This window comes from Moschus berezovskii, chromosome 2, assembly GCF_049115385.1.
Source record: "Moschus berezovskii isolate FMDL1 chromosome 2, NW_MosBer_1.0, whole genome shotgun sequence".
Taxonomy (NCBI): domain Eukaryota; kingdom Metazoa; phylum Chordata; class Mammalia; order Artiodactyla; family Moschidae; genus Moschus; species Moschus berezovskii.
Window position 1 is genome coordinate 93,420,272 of NC_142461.1, and position 16,520 is coordinate 93,436,791.

Genomic DNA, 16,520 nt, shown 5'->3' on the forward strand with positions numbered 1-16,520 from the left:
ATGATCATATTTTTCATTTCCATCATTGTTCATTGATTCTCTTTCATAATATTCTGTTCTTGTTTCATGGTTACAGTCCATTCTTACCTCTTGCTCTATAAATCCAGCTTCCACAGATGTTAGCTGGGTTCAATGCTTCCCTTCTTGGTTGTGATTTTTCCTTTAATGGTTGATGATTTTGGTTTTCAGTTCCTCTGTGTATTTGAGATTCTACATTTACCTGTCTGAGAATTCTGCTTTTTTTCAACAGAGTCTGCACCAGTTCGGAGAAGGCAATGGCAACCCACATCAGTACTCTTCCCTGGAAAATCCCATGGACAGAGGAGCCTGGTAGGCTGCAGTCCATGGGGTCGTGAAGAGTTGGACACAACTGAGCGACTTCACTTTCACTTTTCACTTTCCTGCATTGGAGAAGGCAATGGCAACCCACTCCAGTGTTCTTGCCTGGAGATTCCCAGGGACAGGGGAGCCTGGTGGGCTGCCATCTATGGGGTACAGAGTCGGACACAACTGAAGTGACTTAGCAGCAGCAGCAGCAGCTGTACCAGTTATCATCAGAAAGAGTTGAATCTGATGCCTGTTTACAGTAATATCTTCTGGAAATACCAGCTCTTTTCTGATGGTAAAAATCACCCAGGATACTGCCCTGCCTTGGACTCAAGTGCTCACCCCCACTGTTCCAGTTAGGAAGGGACAGTTCTGCTGGCTTCCTCTTGCTGGACCAGGGTTGACCTGGTTGACCATTCTGGATGCTTCCTTAATCATACTAACGATTGCTTAAGAGATCCTTTCTATTCCTTACAGTCACTGTTATGTGTTCAGAGCGATCCTGGAGCCAGTCCCACCTTTGGCAGAAGCACCTTCCTGCTTATGTATTTTCCTCTACAACCATGTGTGTTTCTCTCTGCAATTTTTCAAAATTTGCACGATGATGGCCTTTTCCCTGATTTTTAATCCTTCTGTGAATATATTTTTCTCTTAATTTTTTTATTTTGTGGCTGCTGTGGAATGTCTATATAGGAGAGATTTAAGGGCTACAATCTGTTCATATGGAGGAGACTTAAAAAAAAACCTTTTAATTTTATATTAAAGATTAACAATCTTGTGTTAGTTTCAGGGGTACAGCAAAGTGATTCAGTTATACATATACATGTATCTATTATTTTTCTAATTCTTTTCCTATTTAGGTTGCTACATAATATTGAGTAGAGTTCCCTGTGCTATACAGTAGGTTCTTGCTGGTTATCCACTTTAAATATAGCAGTGTGTACATGTCAATCCCATATTCCCTAACTATTTCTTCCCCTCATCCCTCCCCCTGGCAACCATAAGTTCGTTCTCTGTCAGTCTGTTTCTGTAAGTTATTATTACAAAATTATTCTTTTGTAAATAAGTTCATTGTATAATCTTTTTTAGATTCTGCAGATAAGCAATATCATATGATATTTGTCTTTCTCTGTCTGACTTTACAGAGACTGTTAAATATCGATGATATGCCATTGAGTGCTATTGAAACATGAGTAAATAAATATGTGTGTTTGTTCTTGTGGACTTCCCTGGCAGTGGTTAAGACAGTGGTTAAGACTCTGTGCTTCCAATGTAGTGGGCATGGGTTCAATCCCTGGTCAGGGAACTAAGATCCCACATACAGTAATGATGTGGCAAAAAAAATATTATATATGTATGTGTTCCTATATGTATTTACTTCTATTTATTTATTCTCCCAATAGTACCTAATGGCAAGATATACTAAATATATGGTAACACACACACATACACACACAAACACACTTTGCCATTCAATTAAAAATTCTCTTCCTTTAAAACAGATTGCAGTCCTTAATTCTCTCAAATAAATGCATTTAACTGGACCAAGGATTCATAGAAGTTCATGAATTAGAGGACTCCTGAAAAAGAGTTGTGAAGGTTGAAAGAATTAAGGAAAGAAACATGTTGGAGATCGTTTCTTGGCCATTAAAAGGTACCCTCTGTAATTTCAGGATCAAATTCAAACCCCCTAGGTTTGCAAAGAAGACTGGGCTTGGCCTCCCTCTGGCCTCATCTCTGATCGCTTCCCCATCTACCAAGCCCCTTTCCCTGCAAAACTGGAAAACTTGCTATTCTCCAAATGTATCAGCTGTTTCAGTTTCTGAGCCTCCCCATGTGTATTTTCTTTTGCTTGGAACATTTCGGCCCTGGCAAGATTTTCACATCCAAATATTAACAGTGTTTAAAGATAATTCTTTGTTTAAAGACTCCAACTGATAATGTATTTATTACGATTAGCTACCATGTTTCATCCCATGATATGCAACATTATCTTCTTTTTCAAGGGTGCCAGAGCATGATTTACGTGTCAGCCTCTCCTTGATCCTAAGGCCATCAATATCTTGGAGCACTGGCTGTGCAGTGACAGGGTATTAGGTAAAAGGACTTTCAGAAACATCTTATTATTCCTTCTCTGGGAGATAAGAATGATAATATTATTGACTTCAGTAATGATGTGTGAACAGGATTCAGCAGAGTTGGGTCTTAAACCAGATTCTGATAAATATGAATTTGACAAACCAAGACAATTCAATTTCTCTCAGGCTCTGTTTCTACACTGAGGATGCATCGTCTGCATGAAGGTGTTAGAAAGGTGCTCCCTCAACTCTCTCCCAGGTTTCAAATTTAGTAGCAGATCAAATAAATTTGTTTTTTTTTTAATTCTGAATTATTTTACTCAGTAACCAACATTGTTATTAAAATACTCAAATAACACTAATAGAAAAATGTTTCCCACAAGTTCTCAGAATTCTTCCTTCTCATGCTTTACACTGCTGCCCAGTACCCCAAGATATTGCCAGACCATCATTTATTTAATCATTCCTTTGCTGATGTACATCACAGTCACTTCTTTTTTTTATCTTATTATACGGAACATTAGAGGGAACATCCTGGTAAGAAGTTGCATATTTTCTAATGTATTGGCTTTCAGTGCAGTTCAGTTCAGTTCATTTCAGTCGCTCAGTCGTGTCCGACTCTTCACGATCCCATGAATCACAGCACGCCAGGCCTCTCTGTCCATCACCAACTCCTGGAGTTCACTCAAACTCATGTCCATTGAGTCGGTGATGCCATCCAGCCATCTCATTCTCTGTCATCCCCTTCTTCTCCTGCCCCCGATCCCTCCCAGCAACAGTCTTTTCCAGTGAGTCAACTCTTCACATGAGGTGGCCAAAGTATTGGAGCTTCAGCTTCAACATCAGTCCTTCCAATGAACACCCAGGACTGATCTCCTTTAGAATGGACTGGTTGGATCTCCTTGAAGTACAAGGGACTCTCAAGAGTCTTCTCCAACACCACAGTTCAAAAGTATCAATTCTTCAGCAATCAGCTTTCTTCACAGTCCAAATCTCACATCCATACATGACCACTGGAAAAACCATAGCCTTGACTAGACGGACCTTGGTTGGCAAAGTAATGTCTCTGCTTTTTAATATGCTATCTAGGTTGGTCATAACTTTCCTTCCAAGGAGCAAGCGTCTTTTAATGTCATGGCTGCAATCAGCATCCGTAGTGATTTTGGAGCCCAAAAAAGTAAAGTCTGACACTGTTTCCACTGTTTCTCCATCTATTTCCCATGAAGTGATGGGACCAGATGCCATGATCTTAGTGTTCTGAATGTTGAGCTTTAAGCCAACCTTTTCACTCTCCTCTTTCACTTTCATCAAGAGGCTTTTTAGTTCCTCTTAACTTTCTGCCATAAGGGTGGTATCATCTGCATATCTGAGGTTATTGATATTTCTCCCGGCAATCTTGATATATGACCTGAATCAAATCCCTTATGATTATACAGTGAAAGTGAGAAATAGATTTAAGGGACTAGATCTGATAGATAGAATGCCTGATGAACTATGGATGGAGGTTCATGACATTGTACAGGAGACAGGGATCAAGACCGTACCCATGGAAAAGAAATGCAAAAAAGCAAAATGGCTGTCTGGGGAGGCCTTACAAATAGCTGTATCTGCTTTACTTACAGCAAAAAGTCTGTGCTCTGAGTTTTGTTCCCACCATAAATCGGCTAAGAAGCATTAAAACAAAGGTCTCCAGTGTATGCAGATAAAAGTCCCCTAGAGATGGAAGCTTCAGAAGAGCGATAAAGCACTTTCCCTTGAAGTCTGACAATTGTAACCTGGAGCTAGATGAATATCAGCTGTGTGCAGCCGTCCTTTGGGAAAGGGCTGATATGTAAGGTGTGGACTCTCTTGAAGTTTGGGCCAAGGATGAGCATTGACGAGGGCTTAGAGAGGGGAGTAAATCCTTGAGAGAACCCAGAACCCCACAGCAAGGTGAGCTATTCCATTTGCTGAGTCACTGGAGCCATAAAGACAAGAGACAACAGAGAATCCCTTATCTTGCTCCTCATAATGCCCTCTGGGTCTTGTGAAAGAAACACGTGTAATTATTGGCCAGAGCAGGAAGGAATCTGGAAGCTTCTCTCTTCGGCTACTATGGAGGCCACAGAGGGAGGTCAGTGCCTACCCTGACCTGAAGAGATGCCACTAGTGAGAGAGAAGCCCTAGACCCGTGGAGGGCAGAACCACAGAACAAAATAGAAAAAGTAAAAGTAAGAAGACCAGTCCAGTTGAACGTGTCAAACAGGCCAAGGAAGACTGTGAACTGACTTCAGATGCTACAGGAGCTCTCTGTACTGAAGGCTACTAAATGCCAGCATGGTGCTAGGGGCGCTCAAAGTCAACATCTCCTGCAGTCCTCATGAGTACTCCAAAAGGGATAATATGACATATTGCTGTTGGACATGTGAAAACATAAGTCAAGCAAGACTCAAAAAGTTCTCTTTCCTTTCATTCTTCCTTCCTTTCACAAATATTTGTTCAGATTCTGTGATGAACCTGGTACTATTCTAAGCACTGCAAACAGAGGTAAACCAGGAGATAAGGTCCCTGCTTTCATGGATCTATATGCTAGCAGATGATGACAAATAATAAAACAAAAAAATGAGTCAAAATATAAACAAATACATAAATAAACAAGAAAAATATTAGATTGCAATAAGTGTATTAAGAATATTAGGTTGTGACGGATTTAAAGTAGGGATATTAAGGGAACTTTTGGAGGTGATGGAGATGGTCTACATATTTTAGAAAAAAAAATTTGGAGCAGTTGATTTTCAATGCTGTGTTACTTTCAAGTGAACAGCAAAGTAATCAGTTATAAATATATATAACCCCTCTTTGAGGTGGTCTACATCTTCCTTAGGGTGGTTATACAATTGTATGCATTTGTCAGAATTCATAGAATGGTTTACCTTATAAAGGGTGACTCACCATATGTAAATTAAATCTTGAAAACTTGACCTTTAAAAAATAGGATCCTATAATAAAAAGCTACAGAAGACTGCTTTGGGTCGTACAACAAAGCCTCACTTAGACGGTTGTTTTTAAGTTGAGATTTGAATGTAAGGAAGAAGGTGACTTGAAAGGCACATTTGTTGTTTTTTTTTCAAAATATCTATGGTGGGGATGAGCTCTGCATACTCAAGTTAGAGCACAGTGTGTGAGGTTGGAGAAATGAACAAGACCCAGAACATGGGGGAGGTTAGAAACCAAAATAAAAAGATTAAAGCTATTTTTCTGCCACAAGAAAACTTAGGTTTTTAAGCAGGGGAGTTACAAGTTCTGATTTATGCTTTTGAATGATCACTCAGACTTGCAGAAAGCAAGAATAGAAGGAAGGACACAGGAGGCTATTAAATAGTCCAAGCAAGAGATTATGGTGTCACAGAATGAAAACATAGAGATAGAAAGAAGTAGATATAACACAATACGCTTCCATGCTTAGTTGCTCAGTCCTGTCTGACTCTTGTCCCCATGGACTGTAGACCACCAGGCTCCTCTGTCCATGGAATTCTCCAGACAAGAATACTGGAGTGGATTGCCATTTTCTCCTCCAGGGGATCTTCCCGACCCAGGGATCGAAACTTTTTCTTCTGTGTTTCATGCATTGAGGAGAATTCTTTACCTGCTTTACCCACCACCAGGGAAGCCCCCAAATACCATACAACAAGTAAATCCCGATCTCAGTGGCTTCAGTTCAGTTCAGTCGCTCAGTCGTGTCCGACTCTTTGCGACCCCATGAATCACAGCACGCCAGGCCTCCCTGTCCATCACCAGCTCCTGGAGTTCACTCAAACTCATGTCCATCGAGTCGGTGATGCCATCCAGCCATCTCATTCTCTGTCATCCCCATCTCCTCCTGCCCCCAATCCCTCCCAGCAACAGAGTCTTTTCCAGTGAGAACTAGTCGCATGAGGTGGCCAAAGTATTGGAGTTTCAGCTTTAGCATCAGTCCTTCCAATGAACACCCAGGATTGATCTCCTTTAGAATGGACTGGTTGGATTTCCTTGCAGTCCAAGGGACTCTCAAGAGTCTTCTCCAGCACCACAGTTCAAAAGCATCAATTCTTCGGCAATCAGCTTTCTTCACAGTCCAACTCTCACATCCATACATGACCACTGGAAAAACCATAGCCTTGACTAGACGGACCTTGGTTGGCAAAGTCATGTCTCTGCTTTTTAATATGCTATCTAGGTTGGTCATAACTTTCCTTCCAAGGAGTAAGCGTCTTTTAATTTCATGGCTGCAATCAGCATCTGCAGTGATTTTGGCTTAGCAGAGTAGAATTCTCTTTGGTCTTCCTGACTGGTGTGCTTCTATTTGTCACGTAGAGGATGGTTCTACCTTCTGACTGCACTCTCCCCCAGGGCTATGGAAGTCCTCCTCATTCAGTCATCAGATGGCAAACACATGGCCAATTGTGGAAGATTTTTATGGGCCTGGTCTGAAACTGTTATGCATCAAGCTAACCCACACTATGTTAACTAGAATCTAGCCACATACTCCATGCACCTAACTGCCAAGGAGGCAGAGAAAAGTAATCTATGACTGTGCCCAGCTAGAAAGGGAACCTGGTTTGGTAATCATCAATCTCTGCTGCCATTTTCTTTCAGAGGTAGAGATCACAGGACTTGGGAAAGGATTGTGTGACACTGATGAGAGGAAGAGAAGAATCAAGAAGGAAGCCTCAGACATGTACACACTTCTATATTTAAAATGGATAACCAGCAAGGGCCTACTGTATAGCACAGGGAACTCTGCTCAATGTTATGTGGCAGCCTAGAGAGGAGGGAAGTTTGGGGGAGAACAGATACATGTATCCGTTGGCTGAGCCCCTTCACTGTTCATTTGAAACTATCACAACATTCAGTTCACATTGTTAACTGGCTATCAGTTCAGTTCAGTTCATTTCAGTTCAGTCACTTAGTCATGTCCAGCTCTGCAACCCCATGGACTGCAACACACCAGGTTTCCTTCTCCATCACCAACTCCTGGAGCTTGCTCAAACTTACGTCCATCAAGTCAGTGATGCCATCCAACCATCTCATCCTCCGTCATCCCCTTCTCCTCCTGCCTTCAATCTCTCCCAGCATCAGGGTCTTTTCCAATGAGTCACTTCTTCGCAACAGGTAGCCAAAATATTGGAGCTTCAGCTTCAGCATCAGTCCTTCCAATGAATATTCAGAACTGTTTTCCTTTAGGATTGACTGATTTGGTCTCCTTGTAGTCCCAGGGACTCTCAAGAGTCTTCTCCAACACCACAGTTCAAAAGCAGCAATTCTTCGACACTTGGCTTTCTTTACGGTCCAACTCTCACAAACATACTGGGTATACCTCAATAAAAAATAAAATGTTCCCCAAAAGAGGAAGCCTCAGAATTCTCTCACAAGTGATGCTTGGTAATGGGGGTAGAAGAACGCCTAGGATGTGTGCTTGATTCCTCACCTTTCTCTGATCTCACCTGTTATGAGGGAAGATGAATGGAAGGAGACACAAAGATTTTGCCCATAGTAATTGAGCAAAACATAAAGTCAGAGAGGGAGGAAGTTATTCTAAAGGGAAGCTGTCCCTGGTGATCTAAAGTATTTCCCTAGACGGCTTCACAGCTGAATTCTACCAAAAATTTAGTGAAGAGCTAACACCTATTCTACTCAAACTCTTTCAGAAAATTGCTGAGGAAGGAAAACTTCCAAACTCATTCTATGAGGCCACTACCACCCTAATCCCAAAACCTGGTAAAGATCCCACAAAAAAAGAAAACTACAGGCCAATATCACTGATGAACATAGATGCAAAAATCCTTAACAAAATTCTAGCAATCAGAGTCCAACAAGACATTAAGAAGGTCATACATCATGACCAAGTGGGCTTTATCCCAGGAATGCAAGGATTCTTCAATATCCGCAAATCAATCAACTTAATACACCACATTAACAAACTGAAACATAAAAATCATATGATCGTCTCAATAGATGCAGAGAAAGCCTTTGACAAAATACAACATCCATTTATGATAAAAACTCTCCAGAAAGTGGGAATAGAAGGGACATATCTCAACATAATAAAAGCTATATACGACAAACCCACAGCAAACATTATCCTCAATGGTGAAAAACTGAAAGCATTTCCCCTAAAGTCAGGAAAAGACAAGGGTGCCCACTCTCACCACTACTCTTCAACATAGTTCTGGAAGTTTTGGCTACAGCAATCAGAGCAGAAAAAGACATAAAAGGAATACAAATTGGAAAAGAAGAAGTAAAATTTTCACTGTTCGCTGATGACATGATCCTCTACACAGAAAACCCTAAAGACTCTACCAGAAAACTACTAGAGCTAATCAATGAATACAGTAAAGTTGCAGGATATAAAATCAACACACAGAAATCCCTTGCATTCCTATACACTAATAATGAGAAAATAGAGAAATTAAGGAAACTATTCCATTCACTGTTGCAACGAAATGAATTAAATACTTAGGAATATATCTACCTAAGGAAACAAAAGACTTGTACATAGAAAACTATAAAACACTAGTGAAAGTAATCAAAGAGGACACTAATAGATGGAGATATATACCGTGTTCGTGGATTGGAAGAATAAATATTGTGAAAATGAGTATACTACCCAAAGTAATTTATACATTCAATGCAATCCCTATCAAGCTACCAACGATATTTTTCACAGAACTAGAACAAATAATCTCACAATTTGTATGGAAATACAAAAAACCTCGAATAGCCAAAGCAATCTTGAAGAAGAAAAATGGAACTGCAGGAATTAACCTGCCAGATTTCAGGCTCTACTACAAAGCCACAGTCATCAAGACAGTACGGTACTGGCATAAAGACAGAAATATAGATCAATGGAACAAAATAGAAAGCCCAGAGATAAACCCACGCACCTATGGACACCTTATCTTTGACAAAGGAGGCAAGAATATAAAATGGAGAAAAGACAGTCTCTTTAACAAATGGTGCTGGGAAAACTGGTCAGCCACTTGTAAAAGAATGAAATTAGAACACTTCCTAACACCATACACCAAAATAAACTCAAAATGGATTAGAGAGCTAAATGTAAGACCAGATACTATAAAACTCCTAGAGCAGAACGTAAGCAAAAACACTCTGACATAAATCACAGCAGGATCCTCCAAGACCCACCTCCCAGAATATTGGAAATAAAAGCAAAAATAAACAAATGGGACCTAATTAAAATCAAAAGCTTCTGCACAGCAAAAGAAACTCTAAGCAAGGTGAAAAGACAGCCTGCAGAATGGGAGAAAATAATAGCAAATGAAGCAATGATAAACGATTAATCTCAAAAATATACAAGCAGCTCCTGCAGCTCAATTCCAGAAAACTAAGTGACCCAATCAAAAAATGGGCCAAAGAACTAAACAGACATTTCTCCAAAGAAGACATAAAGATGGCTAACAAACACATGAAAATATGCTCAACATCCCTCAAAATCAGAGAAATGCAAATCAAAACCACAATGAGATACCATTTCACACCAGTCAGAATGGCTGCTATCCAAAAGTCTACATGCAATAAATGCTGGAGAGGGTGTGGAGAAAAGGGAACCCTCTTACACTGTTGGTGGGAATGCAAACTAGTACAGCCACTATGGAGAACAGTGTGGAGATTCCTCAAAAAACTGGAAATAGAACTGCCATATGACCCAGCAATCGCACTCCTGGGCATACACACCGAAGAAACCAGAATTGAAAGAGACACATGTACTCCAATGTTCATTGCAGCACTGTTTATAATAGCCAGGACATGGAAGCAACCTAGATGTCCATCTGCAGATGAATGGATAAGAAAGCTTTGGTACATATACACAATGGAGTATTTTTCAGCCATCAAAAAGAATGCATTTGAATCAGTTTTAATGAGGTGGATGAAATTGGAGCCATTTATACAGAGTGAAGTAAGCCAGAAATAAAAACATCAATACAGTATACTAATGCATATATATGAAATTTAGAAAGATGGTAACCTGAACCCTGTAAACGAGACTGCAAAAGAGACATAGGCATATAGAACAGTCTTTGGGACTCTGTGGGAGAGGGTGAAGGTGGGATGATTGGGGAGAACGGCATTGTAGCATGTATATTATCATAAGTGACCAGTCCAGGTTCGACGCATGATACAGGATGCTTAGGGCTGGTGCACGGGGATGACATGGAGGGAGGATATGGGGAAGAGGGAGGTGGGAGGGGGGTTCAAGAAAGAGAACACATGTTCACCCGGGGCGGATTCATGTCAATGTATGGCAAAACCAACCAATATATTAATGTAAGGTAAAAAAATAATAATAATAAAGTATTTCCCTGAAGAAGGGTGTGCTCACCTGGCTAATTATACCTAATTCTAAGTGAGCGGCCATCAGTCTTGGTACAGCAAGCAGCAGCTAGTCTTACCAGCATTGTTCCTACTGAAGATGCTGAGACCAAAAGTCTTCCTGGTGGGTTTTGCCTTCACTGAGTTAGAGGATGTGCAAAGACAATGGGCATAGTATTACTTTTAACTGTACTCCTTCCCCAAACTCCCAGGTGAAGAATCAAGCCAACTTGATAACTTTTTAAAAGGAAATTTTGAACTCTTTGAGGTCACCTTTTAAATCTATATCCAAACCTAGTACACAGCATAATACTAAACATAAACTATGCCCTCTGTAAACATTTCTAAAGAATTAAATATTTATAGGTAGGCTAAAGGTCAAGATCGGTTATATCTAGCAAGTTATCTAAAAGCAAGCAAGTATATTACATGACCTCAGTACAAATTTATGAACTATGGTTTGCCTTCAGTTTTGATCCCATTATGACTAATCTCATTTTCCTTGGAAAGATGTTAAATCCTAAACCACCCATTTATCTAGTTAGATGCAAAATTTTTAATTTTCTTAAGTGCTTGTAAAATTTAATATTCTGTTCTTGTCATGATTTTTTTTTTTGGTATTCTTTATCAATTTCATTGTCATGTCAAATAAGTTAATGTCTTTAAATCTATGTATGTAAATTGCAACTTTTTCACTCATTATACAAATGATACATATTTATTGTACAAAAATTTACAAAATACAAAACTAAAAACAAAAAGAAGAAAATAGAAAATGCTTATAACCCAACCATGCAGAGATATTTGGCATCTGTATGTATACCCTTCTGGATGTTATATTTCACATATATTTATACATATCCCTCCTTTATCAAGACAGGATCACTTTGAACTTAATATTTCTGCACCTACATTTTAAAAAGTGTTTAAAAAGCAAATTCCAAGTGAGAATGTTTTAAATTTATTTTCAAATATGTGTTCTTTGTTCCAGTTTCACACATCATGGTAATTTTTCCTAAAAGCAGATATAGGTAATACTTATTCTATGGACTTCAATAACACAAATGAGTCAAAATTTAACTAAAAGAGCTTCAGGTCAATATAAGTAAGGGCAGCATAGCAGGGATTCACAACACAGGTAGAATTTGAACCAGTTGATATTTAAGTCCCCAAAAGTGAGTTCTGTTATTCTCTATCTAGAGTAAGGGAAGATAAAAGGTAGAGAGGAGGAAGCAAGAGCTTTCAAGATTTACCAGAGGTACAGGGAACTGTATGATTGTAATGAATGCATATGGGGAGTTGCTACTGCTGCTGCTAAGTCGCATCAGTCGTGCCCGACTCTATGCGACCCCATAGACGGCAGCCCACCAGGCTCCCCCGTCCCTGGGATTCTCCAGGCAAGAACACTGGAGTGGGTTGCCATTTCCTTCTCCAATATGGGGAGTACTGATCAATAAATTTGGATGGATCGAAAGTCTGTCATACAGAGGGAAGTAAGAAAGAGAACAATAAATGTCATATATTAATGCATATATATAGAATCTAGAAAAATGTACAGATGAACCTATTTTCAGGGCAGAAATAGAGACAGAGATATACAGAATGGGCATGTGGACATAAGGGGAAGGGGAGAGTGGGAAGAATTGGGAGATTAGGATTGACATATATACACTGCTGCTGCTGCTAAGTCGCTTCAGTCGTGTCCAACTCTGTGCGACCCCAAAGACGGCAGCCCACCAGGCTCCTCCGTCCATGGGATTTTCCAGGCAAGATTACTAGAGTGGGTTACCATTGCCTTCTCCGCATATATACACTACCACGTGTAAAATAGATAGCTAGTGAGAACCTGCTGTAAAACACAGGAAGCTCAGCTTAGTGCTCTGTGATGACCCAGAGGAGTGGGATGGGGTTGGGGGTTGGGGAGTGGAAGTGAGGTCCCACAGGGAAGGGATATATGTATACACATAGCTGATTCACTTCTTTGTACAGCAAAAGCTAATACAACATTGTAAAGCAATCATACACACACACAAAAAAAATTTGGAAGACAGATCACATGCAAATTGGGGAGTTGTGTATTATAAGGAGGCAGGGTGGGGAGAGGAAGGATATTAAGTATATTAATCATTACCTCTTCTTTTGTTCTCCTCTTCCTCTTTCTTCTTCTGGCTTTAACTTTTATATCTGAATGTCCCTAGATCTCCAAACTTCTGAAGTAATTCTTTGCTTTGAATACCCATATACAGATATGCGACCTGCTCCAGTATTCTTGCCTGGAGAATCCCATGGACAGAGGAGCCCGGCAGGCCACAGTCCATGGGGTCACATAGAGTCAGACACGACTGAAGTTACTTAGCACAGCACAGCACAACACATATACTCACTGCTTCCTATAAACCAGGACAGATTAAATTATGCTAATAGTAATGAACAACCCCCAAATCTCAATGGCATAAAACAATAAAGGTTTTATTTCATTCACGCTACTTAACATCAGGGCCTTCCCTGGTGGCTCAGTGGTAAAGAACCCGCCTGCCAATGCAGGAGATGTGGGTTCAATCCTGAGTCAGGAAGATCCCCTGGAGAAGGAAATGACAACCCACTCCAGTATTCTCGTCCAGGAAATCCCATGGACAGAGGAGCCTGACGGGCTACAGTCCATGAGGTCACGAAGAGTTGGACACAACATGTGACTTAGCAACTAAACACACACACACACACAACATCAGACTCAGTCAGGGATCCAAGTGATGGACCAGCCACTATCTCAAACATTTCCCTCCATGCCGGAGGGAAAGAGAGCTCTAGAGAATCAGCAATCAAATGCTCATCTCTGAAATAACACATCAAATCTCTGCTCACATCTCACCAGCCAGAAATAGTCACATGATCTCACCAAACCATAGGGTACAGTGCTACCAAAGTGCAGCTGGAAGGTGAAGAACAAGAAATACTTGGCAGGTATTACTAACTACTGTCACACCATATTCCTACGGGAAGTCTAATGTCAGTTTCAGATCTCTTCCTGACATCTGTTTTCCCATAAACTTGAAAGCACATTGCTCTATTCAGTGTCATATTCAGTTTCTAAAAAGCTTTTCGATATAAAATAATTAAATGTTTCACTTTTCCATATATTTCCCATTGTTCTACATAGACTCCATTCAGTTCACTGGTGCTGTAAAAGTTTGCAGCATTCCACTTGAAGATTAAGTATTTATAGAATAAATGAGTGGAAATTTAAATTTATTCAATATTTATTTATTGAATAAATGAGTTTAAGAAGCCACATGTTTCTTAAACCTTGCTCTATGATATGCATTAGAATTTCTCTCCAATTGTTTTAAATTGTGCACTAGGGAAGTGAGTTTTATTTCTTTTATTGCCTTTATTCACATCATGGCCTATATGAAGCTCTTGGGGTGGGTGGAGAATTCTTGTACTGTAATTTCATAGCCTTACCGGCAATGTTCTTCCCCTGGAGAAGGAAACGGTAACCCACTCCAGTATTCTTGCCTGGAGAACCCCATGGACGGAGAAGCCTGGTAGGCTACAGTCCACGGGGTCGCAAAGAGTCGGACACGACTGAGCGACGGAGCGGAACGGAACCGGCAATGTTCTTAATTATGTGCTCTACTGACATGTTGGGAGGGATTGGGGGCAGGAGGAGAAGGGGACGACAGAGAATGAGATGGCTGGATGGCATCTCTGACTCGATGGACATGAGTTTGGGTGAACTCCGGGAGTTGGTGATGGACAGGGAGGCCTGGCGTGCTGTGATTCATGGGGTCGCAGAGAGTCGGACACGACTGAGTGACTGAACTAAACTGAACTGACATATTTTGTAATTCACTGAACTCCACCTTTTTCTTCTCATATCTTCTCCTCTTACTCTTTCCTTCACTTCCCAAGATTACAAAATCCATGATATAATCAACAAACTATATAATTTATGCTTTAGTTTTAATACTGTATGCCAATCATGTTTCCCCACAGTGTCTAGCTATTCAAGTGTATTCTTTTTAGATTACTATAATTAGACATGTGATTTTTTAGAACCTGTTTCTTTTTCCTCTCTTCTCTCTACCGCTTGATCCACATCCACCTGACACTTCTCCATAGCTTTTCCCTGTTAGCTGAGGTTGAACATATCGAAAAGACTTTAAATGTCTCCTCTCTTCTTCTGACATTTGAAATTCTGTCTATCTTTAGAGTCTCTTTTTTTAAGTTTGTGGAATACTGACATCACCATACCACTGTGCTGCTTCAGGCAATCTTAAAGCTTGTTCAATGCACTCTTAGCCCAAATCAAGTATGACAATCTCCCCACCTTGTCTTTAGGTGTCTAGAAGGGATTGGTCTTATAAGCACGGAAACACTGTGTGAAAGAGGTTGAAAGGGGAGCTGCCTCTGCCAAAAAAAAAAAAAAAGGTCCTGCTGGGCTTTCAGTCAGTGACTGGCAAGTGCAATCAAGAGATGGAAGGAGTAGGGGAGGGAAGGTGACATTTATCTCTAAAGGCTGAACACTGGACTAGCAAAGTCTTCTAGCCTTTGAACGGAACTTTCATCAGTGTATCTTCTCTCAAATCCAAAAAAAACATCATGGGTAGTGTGTACTGGGGGGAGGGTTGGGCAGGGAAGGTTTGTTTTCTTGGGCAACTTTCAAGCTAAGTTCACAAACAAAACTCCTTCTATCCTCTATTCTTCTCCCTCTGGTTCCCCCCTGAATTCCCACCCACACCCACGGCATCTTTTCCACACAAAACCCTCATTCTCCTTTTTTCTTCCACAATAGAATTGAACACCCCTCAAAACCAGAACCCACAAGATTAGGCAGTATTTCCTCTTTGCTTAATGTAGGGTTTCCAAATATTGTGCAGAGATGGGGGGGGGGGGATGCATGGGGGAAATGAGAGAAGGAGAAGGAAATCCTCCCCCCTTGATTGGGTTAATACATTAAAGTAATCATTGAATGTTTATGCTAAAATAAGGAGACCATTTACACCTTATCATACTTGGAGACTTGTTAAAATGTAGATGAATAAAGAAGGGTATCTCTTGTTCATTATTTGGCCTAGTTAAAGGTTAATTTTCAGCCCTTTCCTGGTAATAATTTTTGATAAATAAGGACAAGAGGGGACTGAGTACCTTTGACAGATGCAGAAAGCACATGGGCGGGGAATGTGACCAGGCAGAGAATGGGAAAAGCTGTGACGGTTCAGTTGTTGCCTTGCGCAAGTAAAGTTATATTTAATTCCTAAACCATGGCTTAAAATAGTCATATAATTCCATTTTCCAGAGAAATATCATGGTTTTTTCCTTCCAACTATCTCTTCATCCTATTCCCGCTGACCATGCCTGTCTTCATAGTCACACCTACCTGGTCTAGACTAGATTCTTCTTGGCACCAAACTTAAACCCTCGAAATTCTATGGGTGAGCTGGTATATAATCATCTCATCTCTCATTTGCTCTGGGTCCAAAATAGACATTTTTGAATCCTAACAGCTTTATCCAACCTCAGTGAGTGTCTAGTAAATTCTGTAACCTCAGCCTACCTCCTACAACTGCTCTTTCCAGGGGAGATGAGATCAGGGCAAGCCTTTGATGTACAATGCAAAGATGCCTAAGAGATTCAAGTTAACTTTAGATCAGAGCAAGTCCAGAAAGCTGACAGTTTCAAAAGATTAAATATCAAAGGAGGAACAAAGAAAGCATGAGAGAAATGAATATAATAGGAACAAATGGGAGTAGTTTAGCCGCAGGAGTA